The sequence below is a fragment of the Pongo abelii genome, chromosome 3 (genome assembly GCF_028885655.2).
Source record: "Pongo abelii isolate AG06213 chromosome 3, NHGRI_mPonAbe1-v2.0_pri, whole genome shotgun sequence".
NCBI lineage: Eukaryota > Metazoa > Chordata > Mammalia > Primates > Hominidae > Pongo > Pongo abelii.
Genome location: NC_071988.2, coordinates 48,220,371 through 48,240,105, shown reverse-complemented (window position 1 = coordinate 48,240,105; position 19,735 = coordinate 48,220,371). Strand labels below are relative to the sequence as shown.

Genomic DNA, 19,735 nt, shown 5'->3' with positions numbered 1-19,735 from the left:
CACCTGCCTTGGCCTCCCAAAGTGCTGGGATTACAGGCGTGAGCCACTGCACCCAGCCAAGAAATATTGTTTTTTTAAAGAGTGGGGATTGGGCTTAGAATGGGCTTACGTAGGGAGATAAAGTCTCTCTGAATGAGAAAGTACAACTTGTAAAATTCTCCAGGGTTAGAACTGGGGCTATGTTCATCAACACTGAACATTCTTAAGAATAACCTGTACATTGTAAGCCCCAGGTTTGTAGATTTTTAAAATTCTTCTTTGCTGTGAAATGCCAGTAGGAGTATTAGTACCAGGAAGTTGCATGTGTGGGCTAAAAAGTGATAAATGATCCTTTTGTGGGAAAATATGAAATATTTAGAGAAAAGAATAACACAAATTATACTTGAAAGGTGATGATCTCAGCATTGTTGGTTCAATACAAGTAACAGAATCTAGAGGTTACCATAGACTGCCTTCTCTAGTTTATACACCCAGTCTGCTAGTGCAGCAAAAGAGGGCAGTAACAAGCTGGATATCATAGGGCAGGTGTTTTAGAAAGAACCTGAAAACATCACTTAGACCTTGAACAAAAGCTGCAGGTGTGTACATGCCTGAAACACTGGATATCTTTATCTCCAGAAGATCATACTAGATATCAGTACATAGAATCTTCTTATATTCTAATGTAGAATATTAGAACCCAGAAGCAGTCTCAGAGTTTGAGAGTGGTAAGTGAGTAAACCAGAAGTATTAGTTTAGCTTGGCTGCAGTTTTATGATACAGTAAAATCAGAATAGGCTAAGCATAGGGATTTAGTTATAGGGACTTAATAGGGAGGATGTGTGTATCTGTGAAGGCCGTATAAATGCGACCCAGATAGTTCATTGTCTCTTGCTCCCACTGGTGATACCTAAACCACCTTCCTGCAACGTTCCCTTTTGTTTCCTGCTCTTTCATATTTTTAGGAATCCTCATTAAATTTTTCACCTGTACTTGGGGAAAAGTCCTATGAACTACCAACTACTGATGTTTACTTACCCTTCTCTGTCATCATCAAGCCCCTTTTCTAGGGTACTGCTGAGCACTGACACTTCCTTGGCACCATTAGATTCTACTGGGGGTATCACTGCAAATGTACTAAAGCCCCCGGGGTACACAGTCTTTCAACGTTCATTGGCAAAGAGGGAGCGAACACATAACCATTTTCCCCTAACATTCTTAGATGGGTACCGAAGCTGTACCTGTACTCAATTTTAGTGGAAATAAACCTTTTAGTTCTTACAGCTCCAGTGGGAAACTGGGGAAACTCTAATGCAGACCCTGCACTAGGCTTCCACATAATTGCTTCTCTTTTCAATGCGTGAGGTTCTGCTCCATGGTCAAGCTTCTGGTATCAGATTCCCTCTTTCCCTTAGACGCGTTTTCTCCTGAGAGGCATCTCAGCTGTTCAAGAAACAGCCTTATGGTACCCTCTTGGGTTCAACTGACCTGGGGTGTTTTTCCTACAGTTCTAGCAAGGGGCAACGAAGTCCTACACTTTGAGGATGGCATAAGGGTACCATCTACTTAATTTTTTCAAAAAAGTAACAGGTCTCGTGGAAACGCCGGAACGTCACAGAGGACGTGACTTAAACGGAACTTGTAATGGAAATGATTTTCTAAATGAACAATTGCGAGACAAGCAAGGAAACCTCCAGGTTTGCAGATAACTTGATTAAAGCTCTTCCGGGTGGCAAAATGCCAGTGCAATCAATGGTATGAGTGGAGCGGACAGTGGATGAAACTTGTTGAGTAAATCTCAGGAGGAATTAGCACTGGACTTTCAGGTATTCTAACTCAATTCTAACCATTCCATTCTCTGGATCATTGGATAAGGTTCCGCAGGATCCGGGCGCCAGCTCTGGATACATTACTCATCGGGAGAAAATTTTGAATTTTTCTCTTGTCCCTTTCCAGCTTTCCTCAATATAGGATATGAGTTTGTCCTCGACCCCTAACAACATTTAAAGGGAAAGTCGCTCCTAGAAGGCAAAGCGGAGAGGACTTTGCGGCTGTGTTTCTCAAGCCCGTAAAGGGAGAGTAATAATGGTAGGGGGCGTGCAGACTAGCTCTTTCCTTGCCCAATCAAGTGTACAGGAAGATGTCCTTTCACCAATAAAAATAAAGTTCGCTTTCCGGAGGCGGGAGGGTGAGCCTTGACTGCCAGGGCTCCAAAGCAACGTTAGAGGCGAGGGCAGAGAATGATTAGAGGGAGGACCAACCCGGGAAAAGGGGCGGGGAGAAGGTGGGAGCAACTTTGAGCGGCGGCTGGCCAGGCCAGTGGAGGGCGAGGACTGCTGTTCCTGTTGTAGTGTTTCTCGCCAATCAGGAAGGCCAGGGGGTGGGCGGGGCAGGGAAGGGGTGGGAACAGCTCGCAGCACAGCCGGGCGGCCGTCGGGCTCTGGGAGAGAGCGAGAGAGAAATCCGGTTAAAATCAGAGTCGGAGGGAGGTTTAACCATAGATCGGTTCCGATCGGATTATTCCTTAAAGGGGACGCGCCATTGTCAAGAGAACGGAGCCAGGGGCCCGAGGGCGGGGACCGGCGGCGCTGGAGGAGCGAGGCAGCTGTACTAGGACTGGGGACGGGTAGGTGTTGACTGAGGAAAGGCGCTTCATTTCACTTTCTCTTCCAGCTCCGGGGCAGGCGCCGGCATGTCCGCCGCCGGCAGCCCAGCCTGGGCGGGAGACGAGGTCGTCGGCCCTCGCCAGCTGTTCTGCCTGGTGGGCGCCGAGGGAAGGCGGTCCAGGATGGCTGGCAAGCGGCGCGGCCCGGGCCGGCGCTCGTAACGGACACCAAACCGCGGCGCAACCCCAGCCTCAACCGAAAGCCCGCCCGAGCTCCGGCGGTTCCGCGGGGAGCGCCGCGCGCCCGTCTCTCCCGCACGTCCCTCCAGCACGTCCCCTTCCCCTCCCGTGCCTGGCTCTTCTCGCGCGCGCCCGGGTACCCCTCGCGCGCCGCCTTCTCGCGCGTCCTGCTCTGGTCGCGCGCCGCCTCGCCACCGACTCGCGGGAGCCGCCCCGCGGGAAGGAAGGCGGCGGCAGAGGTGGAGGAAGACCGGCGACCACGGCTCCGCCGCCCCGGCTGGGAAGGGAGGGCGGAGGAGCAAACAACGCGGCGGCTGGCGGGCCCCGGCGGGCAGGGCTGGCGGGGACCGGCGGAGCGCGCCAGCCCAAGCGGGCATTGTCCGCCTTTTCCCTTGCTCTGGTCTCTCCGCCCACTGCTCGCGGCCCTGGGGAGGGGTACGGGCGCTGTGCCCGCGCAGCCCCGGGCCGTTGGCGCACCCCGGGACCCGGAGCCTTCCGGAGCCGGGCCAGCCCTGCGGACACCGCGGCCACCGCCCGCGAGCTGACTCGGTCTGTAGAGTGCCTGCTGCTCTCAGCCTCGGCACCGGGCAGGGTGCCTGGGCGCTGAGCTCTTCTTTGCAACTTTTCTTTGCCGTTTGATGGAAGTTGTTGCTTCCGGGCGGCAGGTTCTTTGGGCATAGCTTGGTTTCCTGCGTTCTGGAGAGGCTGGTTTCTAGGGCGAAATGATTGATTGCTGCCGGTCTTTCCTGCCATCCTAGTTTAGTTCCTCGCCACCTAAAATCGCATTTTTGTGGATTTGCAATGATATGGGAGCATTAATCTTTCCTAGGCCAAGATTTGAAAAGAAAAAGAAAAGGGGGTGGGGGTTAGGGTGTGTGCTGGTGAGGAGCAAGAGTTCTTAGTAGAGCTAAATTTGCCCTTACCTTTGAACTGCGGAAAATATTACCTCGATTCACTGGCTGGGGTTCTTTTGGAAGGGTAAGGGAAAAAAGACACAGCAAGACAGGTTGCCAGGGTCTATTGGATTGAGGGGGAAAGAGGGTTTTGATGGAAATAAAATTGGTTTTATAAAATGCTGTGCTGCCTAGGAGATATCGTCTGTAAAGTTGATTCTGCTACTGAATTTATAGGCATTATAATTAGTACCAACAGCTTTTACTATTGATAAAACTAGTATAAGACTTCTTTTCATCTTGAGCATTATCACTCTGCTTAATCTGTCGGTACTTGCTGAGGAAATCAGAGATAGCACATTCCTTGTTAGAGGCCTTAGTGAAGAATGTTTTCATAAGCATTCATTTTTGACAGTTTCTTCTTGTGCAATACTTTGTAGAGTACTTGCATGTGCAAGTTACAACCGTATAAACAAAGTAGGAGTGGGTGTGTTATTCTTTGGTCTTTTTTCTGCTACTCATTATCAAAAATAGCATTCCATCGTGTTTTTTCTTCCACTCTGAATTATTTTGTAAAATTAGTTCTCTAAAAGAGGGAATTCTGTTGGAACATGTGACCCAGTTTTGTTTTGTTTTTTTTATTAAAGCAGTCCAACTTTTTAAAGTGTTCATCGATTAATTTACTGTCTAGTAACTTCCGAGTGGTATGGAACATTGTAAATTCACAGGCTCAGCAGTAACAATAGAGAAACTACTTGGGAAATTGGAAGCCAATATCAGATAATGTTTGAAAGAAAAATATATTTTTCTCACAGAATTTAGGAAATGAAGACACACAAAAACAAATTCTTTGGGTTCAAATGATCCTCCCACCCCAGGCTCTGTAGTAGCCGGGACTACAGGTGGGCATGACTGCGCCTAGCTGAAATTTTTATTTTTTGTAGAGATGGTGGTCTCACTTTTTAATTTTTCGTATAGAGGGCTGGTCTCCAACTCCTGGCCTCAAGCAATCCTTCTGCTTTGGCCTCTCAAAGTGCTGGGATTACAGGCTGAGCCACCATGCTTGGCCGTTTGTAGTAATCTTCATGGTATCTGGCATTGTTTCACCTAATATTCCTTCTTTTCTGTTTTTAAATGTCTGTCTTTGTTTACTTACCAATTTATTTAAACAATAAAAGAATTTCTTAACTTTTAGAAGGGCACATATAAATAAAACATTCAGATTATCTTTGAAATATCTAGACTGTATTTCCTGAAAAAGACTTTTTCCTCATTTGTGCTTTCTACATTGTTTTAAACATATTGTTTTATATGCACACATTTCTTGAGTTATGAACTGTTTCTTGAGATCCTTGGGAGCTAGAATTATCCTCCATTTCTGTTCAGATTCACTGTATCACCTCGGACCTTTTTAGTACCCAATAAATGTATTATTAGGTCTTTGTGACAGAGAAAGATAATGTCCCGTAAAGGCCGCTTGAGTTATTTAATTTTTTAAATAAACACCTTTCTGAACATTTTATACTAAAGGCCAGCAATTGGCTTACTGTTGGGGGAAGATATGTCAATCTAGAGATTCTTTGTTCTATGTACAAAATTGTGATTTGTTTATAATATCTGTTCCACAGACATCTTTTGTGTTGGTGAACACATTGTCACAATTATTCAGAACTAGGTTTTATGTGTCAATAACATCTGTTGAGTATACTTTTATTTAAAGGGTATTATATAAAGTAGAAACCGATGACAGAGTATTTATGGAGATAAAGTAGAACTGGATGACAGTCTTGCTCTCAATAGTTTCTTTTTTTTTTTTTTAAATTAGACCCAGAGCCAGCAAATCAGATGTATACAGTTTAATGAGAAGGTGCAAAATTACGATTCTTAGGAAAAGGACAGTGGGTATGTCAGTGCAGTAACAAGTACAAAGTAACAGTGACACAGGATTCATGTAATTGAAATGATTGAAGTGGACAAGTTTTCATGGCTTTAGCAGATTTTAGAAAATATATTTTTAAATACATTTTTTAATAAAGTAGTTTTGGGGGTAGACTGGGTATATGTTCTCTACTAGAGCTATTTTTATGTATAAAATATTTTGGGGCGACAGAGTATGTGCTCTGAATTTCAACTATTGTTACATAGTGACAGGGATCATCCATCTGGCCCTGCTCAGATGTCACCTTGTCTGCAAGCTCTTCCCTCTGTTCTCCTAATCCCAGGTGATTGTTCTTTGTTTTTGCTCCTGTAAAATCTTCTTACGGTACAAGCCACGGTCTGACTTACAGTATGGCTATGTGTATATTTCTTTTATTAGATTGTGGAGTTTGCTAAAATTAACAGAAGTTAGAGCCCTTTCATTTTTACTGTGGCCTAAAGTACTTGGGCAGTTTTAATAGCCCACCAGTATTCTAGAAAATCACTTACTGTAAAGAAGTTTAAATTTAGTTTTATTTGGGGGAAAGTGTGTATTTATGTTTAAAGGAGAAAAAGTTTTTCCTTATCAAAGTTTCACATGCTTGTTGTAAAATATTAATATGAAAGAAATGCGTAATTTCAAAATTAAAAGTGGCTGGGCATGGTGGCTCATGCCTGTAATCCCAGCACTTTGGGAGGCTGAGGCAGGAAGATGGCTTGAGCCCAGGAGTTAAAGAGCAGTATGGGCAACAAAGGGAGACTCTGACTCTATTAAAAAAAAAAAAAAAAAAGAAAAAGAAAGGAAAAGTGTCACATAACACTGCTCCTATCACATTGTAACATTGTTAATGGTTGTTTATTCTTTCAGGTTTTTTTTTCCTTTTTTTCTTTTCCTTTTTTTTTAACCTCTGTATAGGACTGTCTTAAACTGTCTCTCATGCTTGCAAATTTTAGTTAGTAAATTACGTTTACTGGGCGTGGAGAAAACTAATCATTTTTTATATACTTATCTTTAAAAATAATTTCTCCAGGCCTGGTAATTCTGGTTCCTTTTACCTTTTCTTAGGATACAAAGCTGCCACTAGTATGTTTGTGTTCAAAATGTAGACTTCGTACTCTGTGCAAAAATTGATCAAAACCTGTGTGCCTGAACAGTTTATCTGCCTTTACCCCAGAATATTTTTGGAGTACACACTTTAATTTCTTCTTCTTTCTTGATTCTTCTTCTTCTTCTCCTCGAGAGAGGATTAAAAATTGCTTTGAGACTCCCAGCGGGCACTCCTCATAGTAGCCCAAGGAGAAATGTAGATTTGTTCATGGTGGAATCACTCAAACGTTAAGTTGCTAATTATAAAAAGGGGGCTACAGTTTAGGCTGGTGAAGTAGGTGAGAAGAGCCTGTTGTTCCACGTGCTTCTTTAAGCTACCCCAGAGGGCAGAAAGGGTTTCCAAAGGATCCCAAATAGAAAACCCAGCTGTAAGCAGCCAGGCGGCCTAATCAGCTGAAAAAAAATCTTTCATTTAGCAGACTTTTGAGAACTGCATCTATAGTGTGTACCATGCTAGGCATTGAGGGTAAGATTAAGTTTGTATCTGTCACAAGTTATTAGCTCCTCTGAGCAGGAACCTTAAATAGACCAGTGCAGAGTGGAACATGTGGATTAAAGGTAGCTTAGATGAAGTGCACCCTTTGGTGAACTTATTATTCACTCATTTGTTTATTGTTCTGCATAGCCTCTTCCAAAATAGCCTAGCACACAAACGTGGTCTTCCACAGGAGGTGGGTTAGGTCCATGGAACCTCTTGAATTAAACTTGTTAACTTAGAATTGTTTTTTGGGATTGCAAATACTGCTGTTCCTGTGGGGCAAAATATTTCTGAAATTCTGCAAACGTAGTTGTGTCTTTCCTTATACTTTACAGGTATCATGCATTTCAAAGAATATCATTATGAGACTACATTGGTATCCTAGCAAATAACTCATATTTTGCTGACATAGTAGTAATACATTCTTTTAAGCTCAAAATGCTGTAATAAATAGATGTCTTTACCAGGATTTGTGCTTTTTGTTATGAAAAATATTATTTTGAAAAATCATTGGCTGGATGTGGTGGCTCACGCCTGTAATCCCAGCACTCGGAGACCGAGGTGGGCAGATCACTGAGGATATGAGTTCGAGACCAGCCTGTCCAACATAGTGAAACCCTGTCTGTATTTAAAATACAAAAAAATTAGCTGGGTGTGGTGGCACATGCCTGTAGTCCCAGGTACTCTGGAGTCTGAGGCAAGAGAATCGCTTGAACCCAGGAGGCGGAAGTTGCAGTGAGCCAAGATCACGCCACTGTGCTCCAGCCTAGGTGACAGGGCAAGAGTCCGTCTCCAAAAAAAAAAAAAAAAATGATTTGTATTAAAATTCAGTGTGAAATATTTTTAACTTTGACAAAATAGATCCCCCTACCACCCTCTTTTTCCCATTCAGTCTTTATGTTTGTGGGGGAAAGATTGGAGTGTTAAGAAAGGGACCATGTAACACTGTCAGTGATGGAGTCAACTGGGCCAGGAATAATATCTGACAGAGGGGTAGTAGGTCCTGTGGAATTTGACCATAATGCAGCAGTTTTGATTTGTTAAGTTTTGTGAAGAGTTAAAATTTTAAAGTGACAGCTTTTTTGAAATGTAATTCATCTGCCATATAATTTACCTATTAAAAATGTACAATTCAGTGGTTTTTATTCTATTTCAGAGTTGTGTACCATAACCTCAATTAATTTTAGAACTTTTTCATCCCATCCCCACCCCATCCCCAGCCCTAGGCAACCACTGATCTATATTCTTTGTTTATATATTTGCCTATTTTGGACATTCTATATAAATAAAAAATAACATTTTATTAAATGTACATTCCTGTGTAACTTGATCCCTCTCAATGTGTGTAAGTACTGTGAATAGATTCAAGTACATCATTCTTTGATGTGGGTAGCTCCAAGTTTAGAAAGGTACTTATTTATGTATTTATTTGATACAGAGTCTCACTCTGTTACCCAGGCTGGAGTGCAGTGGCGCAGTCACAGCTCACTGTAGCCTCCACCAGCTGGGCTCAAGTGATCCTTTCACCTCAGCCCCCTGAGTAGCTGTAACCACAGGCATGTGCCACCACACCCAGCTGTTTTTTGTAGAAAGAGGATCTTGCCATGTTGCCTAGGCTGATATTGAACTCCTAGGCAAGCTGTCCGCCTGCCTTGGCCTCCCAAAGTGCTGGGATTACAGGTGTGAGCCACCGTAGAAAGGTTTTAAGAGAAAATTTAACCCATCGTTATTCTACCCAAGCCTGGAGAATAATAGGAATTTTTTTTTTTCCCCTATGAAAATCATTAGACTCATTCTGGTAACACTTCCTTATACTAACATAATCATTTGATGACTCTTTTCAGGTAAACAATTTAGGTTTCGAGTTCTGCAGACTGGACTCAAATAAAGGGCAATACTTTAAAGGAAGTTAAAAGTACTTAGTTCTAATCGTTGATGAATGCGATGTGACATTTGCCCCTTACTGGTTAAAAAAATAGTGCTTCGTAGATTGATCATGATGGATTTGCATTACTCTTGCATGTTGCTAGTGACTTGGTAGACCCTTAATAAGTGCTTATTGACTGGCTGATCACTATGATCACAGATATTTTCATCAGCTCTACTAGTCTTTATCTTGCATCTTACAATAATAATAGCTAAATCTGTTGACTACTTCCTAAGTAGTGTGATAAGTAATTTATATATACCATCTTTTAAGGTAGGAGGATGCAGCTTACATTTTGAGAATTTTCTGTAGTTGTCTCTGTTGATTATACTTTTACAGGCTTCTGATCATTTCTTTGTCTTTTTAAGACTATTTTGAGTGACTATTTTTGATCAAACGTAAGACACTTTGATGCTGGTGCTTCCTTGATCTTTCCAGGAGGAATCAACTGAACGTTTTCACCAACTACATCCTGCTGTTGGATGACAGTAGTTGTAAGATACACCTCTATTTCAGCATCCATACTTCAGAAAGGTTAAAAGTGTTGTTGTTGTTAAAAGCATCTAAAAGTTGATGAAAAAGGAACATTAGTTTGTTTACTTACTGCAGTGCAGCCTTGCTTTTTAGGATATAAACCACTCATGTGTTCTTTGTTGCCTGAATGGATTTCAGTGTAATATATTCCACTTCTCAGAATTCTTGTTTTGTTCTGTTTTTTTTTTTTTTTTTTTTGGTAGGTCTCTTCATTTCAGGGTAAGCTTCAGATGTGATTTAATTTAGTTCAATAGTAAAGAATGCTGGAAAGATAATTTGTAATTTTATTTTTCCATTTTAAAACTTAAGATGGGTTATGCCATCTATAATACTGGTTAAAAATATTAGTTTGGTGGACGTGCATCTTAATAAATGTACATTCCTATGTAACTTGATCCCTCTCAATGTGTATAAATACTATGAGTAGATTCAAGTACATCATCCCTTGATGTATGTAGATCCAACTTTAGAAAGGTATTTATTTTTTTGACAGAGTCTTGCTCTGTTGCCCAGGCTGGAGTGCAGTGGTGCAATCACGGCTCACTGTTGCCTTCACCAGCAGGTCTCATGTGACTATCAAGTGAATTACTATCAAAAATAGTCATTCAAAATAATCTTAAAAAGACAAAGACTTGCTAGCCTGTAGAAGTATAAAGTATAGTTAATGGAAACAATTACAGAAAATTCTCAAAATATAATCTGCATCCTTCCACCTTAAAAGATGGTACATATACATTATTAATACTTATCACCTTCCTTATTAAGTAGTCAATAGATTTGGTGACATTCGTATGTCTGGGATGTCAGTGAACTCGCAACAATTTATTTGCAAAAGGAACTTTAGCCAATTAGTGTCCTCAGCCAGCAATGTACAGAGAATCATATTTTGTTTGTGTGTTGGTGAAACCATTCCTTTCTAAATCATGTCTGCTTTTGGGGGTTGATTTGCTTATTACTTTATTGTTAACTGTTATCTCTTTGTTTGCTCTCATTATGCCTGCCCATAGTAGTCTCCTCTTTATAATTTGATGTTTTCAGTGTGCTGTGGGAACAGAACCCCATACAGTACTTGCTGAATGGTGGATAAAAATGACAGCATGTTCTTCTGGGTGAGGAACCAGAAGACTTCCTGTGCATGAAGCTTTAGTGCTAGGGACTTGTTTTTTACTGCTTAGAGGACTCGTGCTTTTTTTCTGGTTTTTGACTCTGTTTTGGCTAAGTGATGCTTCTGGATAGCCGAGGATGGTATAACAGGATGGTAGATACTACCTTGTGGATGTTTAACTTCCTCTGAATAATAAATCTCTGAAAATTGTCTTGTTAAGTCTAACTCAAGTGGATGGAGAAGAACTGTTTTTCCTGTTAGAATGACTTGCTAGTCTACTTCTTGTAAGAACCATCAAAACCCTAAGCATGTATACTAGGATACTTAGATGTACTGGTATATTGTTTGTTACAATATAATTCAAAGAGCAGATATTAAAAGTCTTAAAGCACTATGAGATTGCTTGTAAAATAGCCAGATGTGTCTGTTACCTAAATATTTTTGTTTAAACTGGATCTTAATCTGTTTTCTTTGAGGTAAAATTATCTTTATAGATGCATTTTTCTGTATTTGTGTTGATGCAATTTAGACCATATCTTGTATGTAATATTCCTGATACTACTGAACCCTTAATGTACTTTCCATAAATACTAGTTACAGTTTGTCATGCGTTTTTTCATTGTTTTCACCTTTTCCTGCCTTAGAGTTAATGTTTTTGGAGCTAGAATGTCCTTAGGAATGATACAGTAGAATTTCTGCATTTTATAGATGAGAATGAGATTGTGACTTGTTTAGAATTGTTCTTTTTCTGCAGGTATAGATTTGAAAGGAAATAACAAAAAACAAACAAAAAAAGAACTGTGCTTTGATTCTTAGTTTAGTATTTTTCCTGTTCTAACATTTTTCCTGTTCTAATGTTCTTCCCAAGGTAAAAGTTTTAAGGGATGGATAGTAGCTTGGAATTTTGTAGCGTCTGTAATAGAAGTCTGCAAAAATTTTATTTCAGCAGTATAAAAAATTGAGTCTTCATTCCCAATATGTGTATGCTTATTTATTGTAAACTATATACTATAAATTATGTTCATAATAAGACATTAACCCGGGCGTGGTGGCTCACACCTGTAATTCCAGCACTTTGGGAGGCTGAGGCGAGCAGATCACCTGAGGTTGGGAGTTCGAGACCAGCTCGACCAACATGGAGAAACCCCATCTCTACTAAAAATACAAAATTAGCCAGGTGTGGTAGTGCATGCCTGTAATCCCAGCTACTCAGGAGGCTGAGGCAGGAGAATCTCTTGAACCTGGGAGGAGGAGGTTGCGGTGAGCCGAGATTGCGCCATTGCACTCCAGACTGGGCAACAAGAGCGAAACTCTGTCTCAAAAAAAAAAAAAAAAAGACAATTAAAAAAAATGTGATAAGGATGAAAAACATTTTCAAATAATTTAAAATATATTAGTTCCATGTTTGTGATCCTACTTAAAATATTAGTAATTTGTAAATTAAGAAAAACGTGATTGAATGTCATCACTTAAACATTTTTTTTTTTTTAATTTTGAAGTATTTATAGACTCATGGGAAGTTGCGAGAATAGTACAGGGAGTCCTGTGTCACCTTCATTCAGCTTCTCCCAGTTGTAACATCTTACATAAGATAACATATTAATAACCTTAACTAGGAAACTGATACAATGTTGTTAATATTCAGATTTCATGTTTTTTAATGTGTTCATTTATATGTATATGCGTGTGTACAGTTCTATGCAATTTGATAAAATTTTTGTAGATGCCTTTATATGTGTATGTACAGGTAGATTTGTCTAACTGCCACCACCACAGTCAAGATATAGAACTGTCCCACCACTGCCAAGAAACTCCCTCGTGAAGCTCAAGGTTCCCCCCACCTCCTTTTCCGTATTTACTGGCAGCCACTAATTCTCTTTTCACTCTGTCATTTTGAGAATGTCTCATAAATGGAATCGTACTGTATGTAACCTTTTGCGATTGACTTTTTCACTTAGTATAAAGTCCTAGAAAACCATCCAACCTGTCTCACGCTATAGCTTATTTCTTCTTATTGCTGAGTAGTATTTATTGTATGAACGTAGCAGAGTACATAGTTTAACTCTTCACCCACTGAAGAATATAAGAGCTATTTCCAGGTTTTGGCTGTTAACTAAAAAGCTGCTGGGAATATTTATGTACAGTTTTTAGGTTTTCATTTCTCTGGGATAAATGACCAAGAGTGCAATTACTGGGTCATACTGTAAGTGTATGTTTAGTTTTATAAGAAACTACCAGACTGTTTTCCAAAGTGGCTGTATGTTTTCACCAGCAATATATGGAAAGTTCCATTTCATCCATATGAAAGTTTCTCTATGTCCTCTCCAACATTTCGTATTATCATTATTTTATATTTTAACTGTTCTAATAGTATTGTATTGATAATGTTATGGTTTTAATATGCCTTTCCCTAAATTAACTGTTTCCCTAAGGGGCAAATGGGATTGTTTTTTATTGTAGAGTTTTCAGGATTCTTTATATATTCTAGATAGAAGTTCTTTGCCAGTTATGTGGTAGGTAAACATTTTCTCTGCATCTGAAGCTTGTCTTTTTATCCTCTTAATAGATTTTTCATAGAACAGAACGTTTGCATTTTCATATAGTCCATCTGTTATTTATTTTTTTTGAGACAGGGTCTCATTCTGTTACTCAGGCTGGAGTGCAGTGGTGCAATCATGGTTCACTGCAACCTCTACCACCTGTCAAGTGATCCTCCCATCTCAGCCTCCAGAGTAGCTGAGACTACAGGCCTGCACCACCACCATGCCCAGCTAATTTTATTTTTGTTTTTGTTTTTGTGTTTGGTAGAGACAGGGCCTCGCTGTGTTGTCCAGGCTGGTCTTGAACTCCTGGCCTCAAGCAGTCTTCCTGCCTCAGCCTCGCAAAGTGTTGGGATTACAGGCGTGAGCCACTGTGCCAAGCCATATAATGCATTTAATCAATTTTTTTTGTTCTATGAATTGTACCTTTTTTTTTTTTTTGAGACAGGGTCTCGCTGTGTCACCCAGGCTGGAGTGCAATGGCACGCTCAACCTCTGCCTCCTGGGTTCAAGTGATTCTCCTGCCCCAGCCTTCTGAGTAGCTGGGATTACAGGTGCCCGCCACCACACCCAGCTACTTTTTGTATTTTTAGAAGAAACAGGGTTTCACCATGTTGGTCAGGCTAGTCTCAAACTCCTGACTTTGTAATCCGCCTGCCTCGGCCTTCCAGAGTGCTGGGATTACAGGCGTGAGCTACTGCAACCGGCTGAATTGTACTTTCTCTGTCAAGTCTATGGACTCTTCACCCAGTCCTAGGTCCTGAAGATTTTCGCCTCTGTTTTCTTCTGAAAGTTTTATGTTTTACAAAATAATCACTTTTTTACCTTATAATTTTTGATAAAGCACTAATATTGGTAACAGAGCAACTGTCAGTGCTACCATTTTTGTTTTGTTTGCTTGTATTTTGATTTATTAATATTATGCTTAATCTGTCCTTCTTTGTAAAAATCTTTTAAGAATCTATTTGTCCGTTTATGAGTGCTATCACAATTCAGATGAGATCTGCAAATCTACTTAGTTGGGCACCTGTAAGCTGCAGTGTGTTGCAGTATGCTGGAAGGGAGCAAATGAGAGGACATCACAAGCCATCCCTCAGGGTGTGCAACTGCCACCTTTCCTTTAGGAAACCTTTACGTACTGTATTCAGTGTCAGGAAAAGAAACCCCCCTGAGTATTTTAAGCTAGAAGAGGTTTAATGCAAGGTATTAGGTGCTTACCAAATTATTAGAAGGGCCAAGCAGCAATTTTAGGCTGGACTGCCACATTTGACTCCAAATCAATCAGAGGTTACCCACAAGGGGAGCTCTGAGGGCACCGCTGGGGCTGTGCTGGAATCTAGAGCTTGTGCTGTTGCCGTCCTTGTCTCTGGATACTCTACAGACTGGAGAATGGACCTGCAGCTGCAATCCAGGATTAGGAAGTCGGATGAAGAAGCCTCTGCTGCTGCCACCACTACCACACTGCTTCCCACCACCCAAGATGAGAAAACCCATGCTGTACATTAGGTTTTCAGAACTTACTCATCTTATAAACTGAAAGTTTGTACCCTTTCACCAATATTTCCCCTTTTCTCCCACCCACTGGTTCCGGCAACCACCATTCTACTCTGTTACTCTGAGTTTGGCTTTTTAAAGTTTAGATTCCATTTATTAGTGAGATCATGCAGTATTCGTCTTTCTGTGTTTGATTTATTTCACTTAGCATAATGTCCTCGAGGTTCATCTACGTGGTTGCAAATGGCAGGATGTTCTTTTTTTAAGGCTGAATAATATTCTGTTGTGTGTGTATGTGCATGATATAGTTTGGCTCTGTGTCCCCACCCAAATCTCATGTCGAATTGTAATCCCCAATGTTGGGGGAGGGACTTGGTGGGAGGTGATTGGATCATGGGGTCAGATTTCCCCCTTGCTCTTCTTGTGATAGTGAGCGAGTTCTCAGAAGATCTGGCTGTTGTCCTTTGAAAGTGTGTAGCACATCCCCCTTCCCTCTCTCTTTCCTGCTGGCCATGTGAAGGCGGTGCGTGCTTCCTCTTTACCTTCTGCCATGATTGTAAGTTTCCTAAGGCTTATCCGGAAGCAGAAACCTGTACAGCTTGCAGAATTATAAGCCTTAAATATCTCTTCTCTATAAATTACCCAGTCTCAGGTATGTCTTCTAGCAGTGTGAGAACAGACTAATACAGTGGATATATATTTATTATATAATACAATATATATTTTTTATATAATATATATAAAATATATAATATAATGTTTTATCCATTCATCTGTTTTTTAACATCAAAATTCATAATTTTAATGAATTGAAAACAATAAATCTATGGAAATCCAGGAATCTACAGAAGAAAATGCTTATTTGACATCATTTAAGGTGACTCTTAAATCACCTCCTTACTTTGAAAACTGGTATTTAAAGGTGTAAAGAATTAAGCCTTTGTACTACTTGGTGAATGTGTTTACAAAAAAAAAAAAGAAAAAAGAATGAAGCCTTTGTTCTGACTTCCTAGCACTGATTATTTTGAGGAATTTTAAATTGTATTGTATGTGATATTGTTTCAGTTGAGTAGGTATATCTTCTTTTGAGATGCATCCTGAGTCTGCTCTTGGTTCCTCCTACTCAGGGCCCCCTGTGACTGGGTGGATCATGGCTCTTTGCCTTGCTGTAGCTGAGAGATCGGAACTGGTTGGAAGTGGGTGATATTGGGAAGGCCAACAGCCTCAGAGCCCGCCTGCATCACATCCCTGCACAAGGGCCTCTGAGTAGGCATCAGGCTGGCCCATTCTGCTTAGTGAAATATACCAGCATGTCCCCAAAAGTCACTGATTCCTGGGGCCTGGCTGTTAAGGAAACAGCTGTCATCTGACCTCTTTTATTTGTGTCTTGAAGAAAGGTAAAAGTCTCAGGAGTGTGGACTCTGACTAGCCCCTGCAGCTTCTCAGGGAACAGAGATTGTAGCCATTGTGTGTAGTTCCTCACAAACCAAACTCACAACAGCACATTATGGCTATTGTGAATAACGCCGCAATGAACGTGGGAGTACACATATCTCTCTGAGATTGTGATATTATTTACTTTGGATATATACCCAGTAGTGAAATTGCTGGATCATTTGGCAGTTATATTTTTAATTTTTTGAGGAACCTCCATACTGTTTTCCAAGATGACTGTACCAATTTACATTCCCACCAGCGTATGCAAGCATTCCCTTTTCTCCACATCCTCACCAACACTTGTTATAGTTTGATACTGGCCATTCTGGATGTGAGATAACTCATTGTGGTTTTGATTTGCATTTCCCTGATGTTTAGTGATATTGAACACCTTTTTATATACCTATTGGCCTGTTTGTATGTCTTCCTTTGGAAAAATACCTATTCTGTACCTTGCTCATTTTTAAATTGGGCTTTTTTACTGTTATTGAGTTGTATGAATTCCTTATATATTCTGAAAATTAACCTCTTTTTGGATATATGGTCTATAAGTATTTTCTCCCATTTTGTAGGTCATCTTTTCATTTTGTTGTTTCCTTAGTTGTGCAGAAACTTGTTAGTTTGACATAGTCCCACTTGTTTTGGTTTGTTGCCTTTGCTTTTGGTGTCAAATCCAAAAAAAAATCATTGCCAAGACCAATGTCATGGAGCTTTCCCCCTATGCTTTTTCTAGTAGTTTTATGGTTTCAGGTCTTATGTTTAAGTCTTTAATCCATTTTGAATTGATATATGTGTATGTGTAATATAAGGATCTAATTTCATTCTTCTGCATGTGACTATCCAGTTTTCCCAAACCATTATTGAGGAGACTGTCCTTTCCCCCTTGTAAATTTTTGGCACCTTTGTTGAAAATTAGTTTACTGTATATTTATGGGTTTATTTCTGGGCTCTCTATTTTGTTCTATTGGTCTCTGTCTGTTTTTATGCCGATCCTATACTGCTTTGATTGGTATAGCTTTGTAATGTGGTTCAAAATCAGGAAGTGTGATACCTTCAGTTTTGTTGTTTTTGGTCAAGATTGCTTTAGCATTTGGGGCCCTTTGTAGTTCCATATGAATTTTAGAAATCCTTTTCCTGGCTGGGCATGGTGGCTCACACCTGTAATCCCAGCACTTTGGGAGGCCGAGGTGGGGGATCACTAGGTCAGGAGTTCAAGAGCAGCTTGGCCAACATGATGAAACCCCGTCACTACTAAAAACAGAAAAATCAGCCGGGCATGGTGGTGTGCGCCTGTAATCCCAGCTACTTGGGAAGCTGAGGCAGGAGAATTGCTTGAACCTGGGAGGTGGAGGTTGCAGTGAGCCGAGATGGTGCCACTGCACTCCAGACTGGGCAACAGAGCAAGACTCCATCTCGGGGAAAAAAAAATCACTTTTCCTATTTCTGTGAAAAATGCCGTTGGAATTTTGATGGGGATTGCCCCAAATCTATAGATTGCTTTGAGTAGTATGGACATTTTTACAAAATAACATTCTTTCAATTCGTGAACATGGGATATTTTTCTATGTAATGGTGTCATCTTCAATTTCTTTCATGTACAACTCTATCCCTTCCTTGTTTAAATTTATTCGTAAGTATTTTATTCTTCTTGATGTTGTTGTAAACAGGATTGTTTTCTTTTACAGATAGTTTATTGTTAGTGTATGGAAATGCAGTTAATGTTTTTTCTTTTTTTGAAACAGGGTCTCGCTTTGTTGTTCAGGCTGTAGCACAGTGGCATGATCATGGCTCACTGGAGCCTTGACCTCCTGGGCTCAAGTGATCCTCCTGTGTCAGCCTCCCACGTAGCTGGGACCACAGGCACACACCATCATACCCGGCTACCCTTTGATTTTTTTGTAGAGACAAGGTCTCACTTTGTTGCACCAGGCTGGTCTTGAACTCTGGACTCAAGCAATCCTCCTGCCTTGACCTCCTAAAGTCCTTGGATTACAGGTGTGAGCCACCGTGCCTTGCTTCAATTAATTTGTGTCTGTTGATTTTGTATCCTGCAACTTAACTGAATTTAATTAATTAATTAATTAATTTATTTATTTATTTTTGAGATGGAGTCTTGCTCTGTCACACAGGCTGGAGTTAAGTGGCGCAATCTCAGCTCACTATAACCTTCGCTTCCTGTGTTCAAGCTATTCTCCTGCCTCAGCCTCCCAAGTAGCTGGGATTACAGGCACCTTCCACCTTGCCTGGCTTAATTTTTATATTTTTAGTAGAGACGGGGTTTCACCATATTGGCCAGGCTGATCTGGAACGCCTCACCTCAGGTGAGCCGCCCGCCTCATACTTCCGAAGTGCTGGGATTACAGGTGTGAGCCACAAAGTCCGACCTGAATTCATTTGTTAGTTTGTTTTTTGTGGAATCTTTAGGGTTTCCTGTATATAAGATTATATAATTTAAAAACAGATACAGTTTTACTTCAGCCTTTCTTATATGGAGTTCTAGTACATGTCGAGTGGAAGTAGTAAGAGTGGGTACCCTTTTCTTGGCTGATCTTAGAGGAAAACCTTTAAGCTTTTCAGTGTTTAGTATGACCTTTGCTGTGAGCTTGTCATATATGGCCTTAGTAAAGCTCAAATTTTAACTTTAAGATAACAAATACGTGTAATCCTCTAGGATTTTCTTTACTCATTGCCTTGATCATCTTACTTTTTAGGGGTACATGTACTCCACTTTGAATTTAATACATTTTGAATGATTAAGTATTAGGAGCATAGGTGTGGTATGACTTTTTTTTTTCCAAGTTTTTTTTTAAGAGACAAGTTCTCACTCTGTCATCCAGGTTGGAGTACAGTAGTATGAACATACCTCACTGCAGCCTTGAACTCCTGGGATCAAGCGATCCTCCTGCCTCAGCCTCCCGAGTAGCTGGGACTGCAGTTGCATATCATCATGTCCAGCTAAGTTTTAAATTTTTTTTGGAGACAGGGTCTTGCCAAGCTGCCCAGCCTGGTCTCAAACTCTTGGCCTCAAGCAGTCCTCCTGCCCCAGCCTCTCAAAGGGCTTGGAATTTTAGGCATGAGCCACCTTGCCTGGCCTCCAGGTATTTAAATTTATCCAAAATCCCTCAATTTCTGAAACCATATCTTTTTTTTCTTTTTTCTTTTTTTTTTTTTTTTTTTAACAAATCTGTACAAATATAAAATGTTGTTGTCTGGGGAAAGTCATTAAATTCAGTCAGCATAATTCTTTCTTTACTGTTAGGACCTGAGCCTTGTCTCTGTTTAACACCTGCATTTTTCCTAGCTTTCCCTGGAGAATAGTATAAAAAGTTGGGTCTTTTCCTAGAACCATGCTTTTATGCCAGAAGTCATATAGCCAGAGTCATCATTATTTTGATATATTTTTGTTGAAAATAATTAAAGTTTGATTTGTTTTATTGTATACTTTGGATTTTATTCCTGGATGGAGCAGCTTTTGGCA

At 40.6% G+C, this 19,735-nt stretch overlaps 1 protein-coding gene across 18 annotated transcripts in view; it reads left to right on the top strand.

The window, feature by feature from the left end:
* The first annotated feature begins 1,561 nt into the window (after positions 1-1,561).
* Positions 1,562-19,735, top strand: part of FRYL (FRY like transcription coactivator) — a 276,985-nt gene continuing 258,811 nt past the window's right edge. For all 18 annotated transcript variants that reach the window (XM_063723410.1, XM_054553891.2, XM_063723409.1 and 15 more), the window contains exon 1: positions 1,562-2,605. The gene's annotated coding sequence lies outside the window, so the exon portion shown is untranslated. The remainder of the gene's footprint in view (positions 2,606-19,735) is intronic.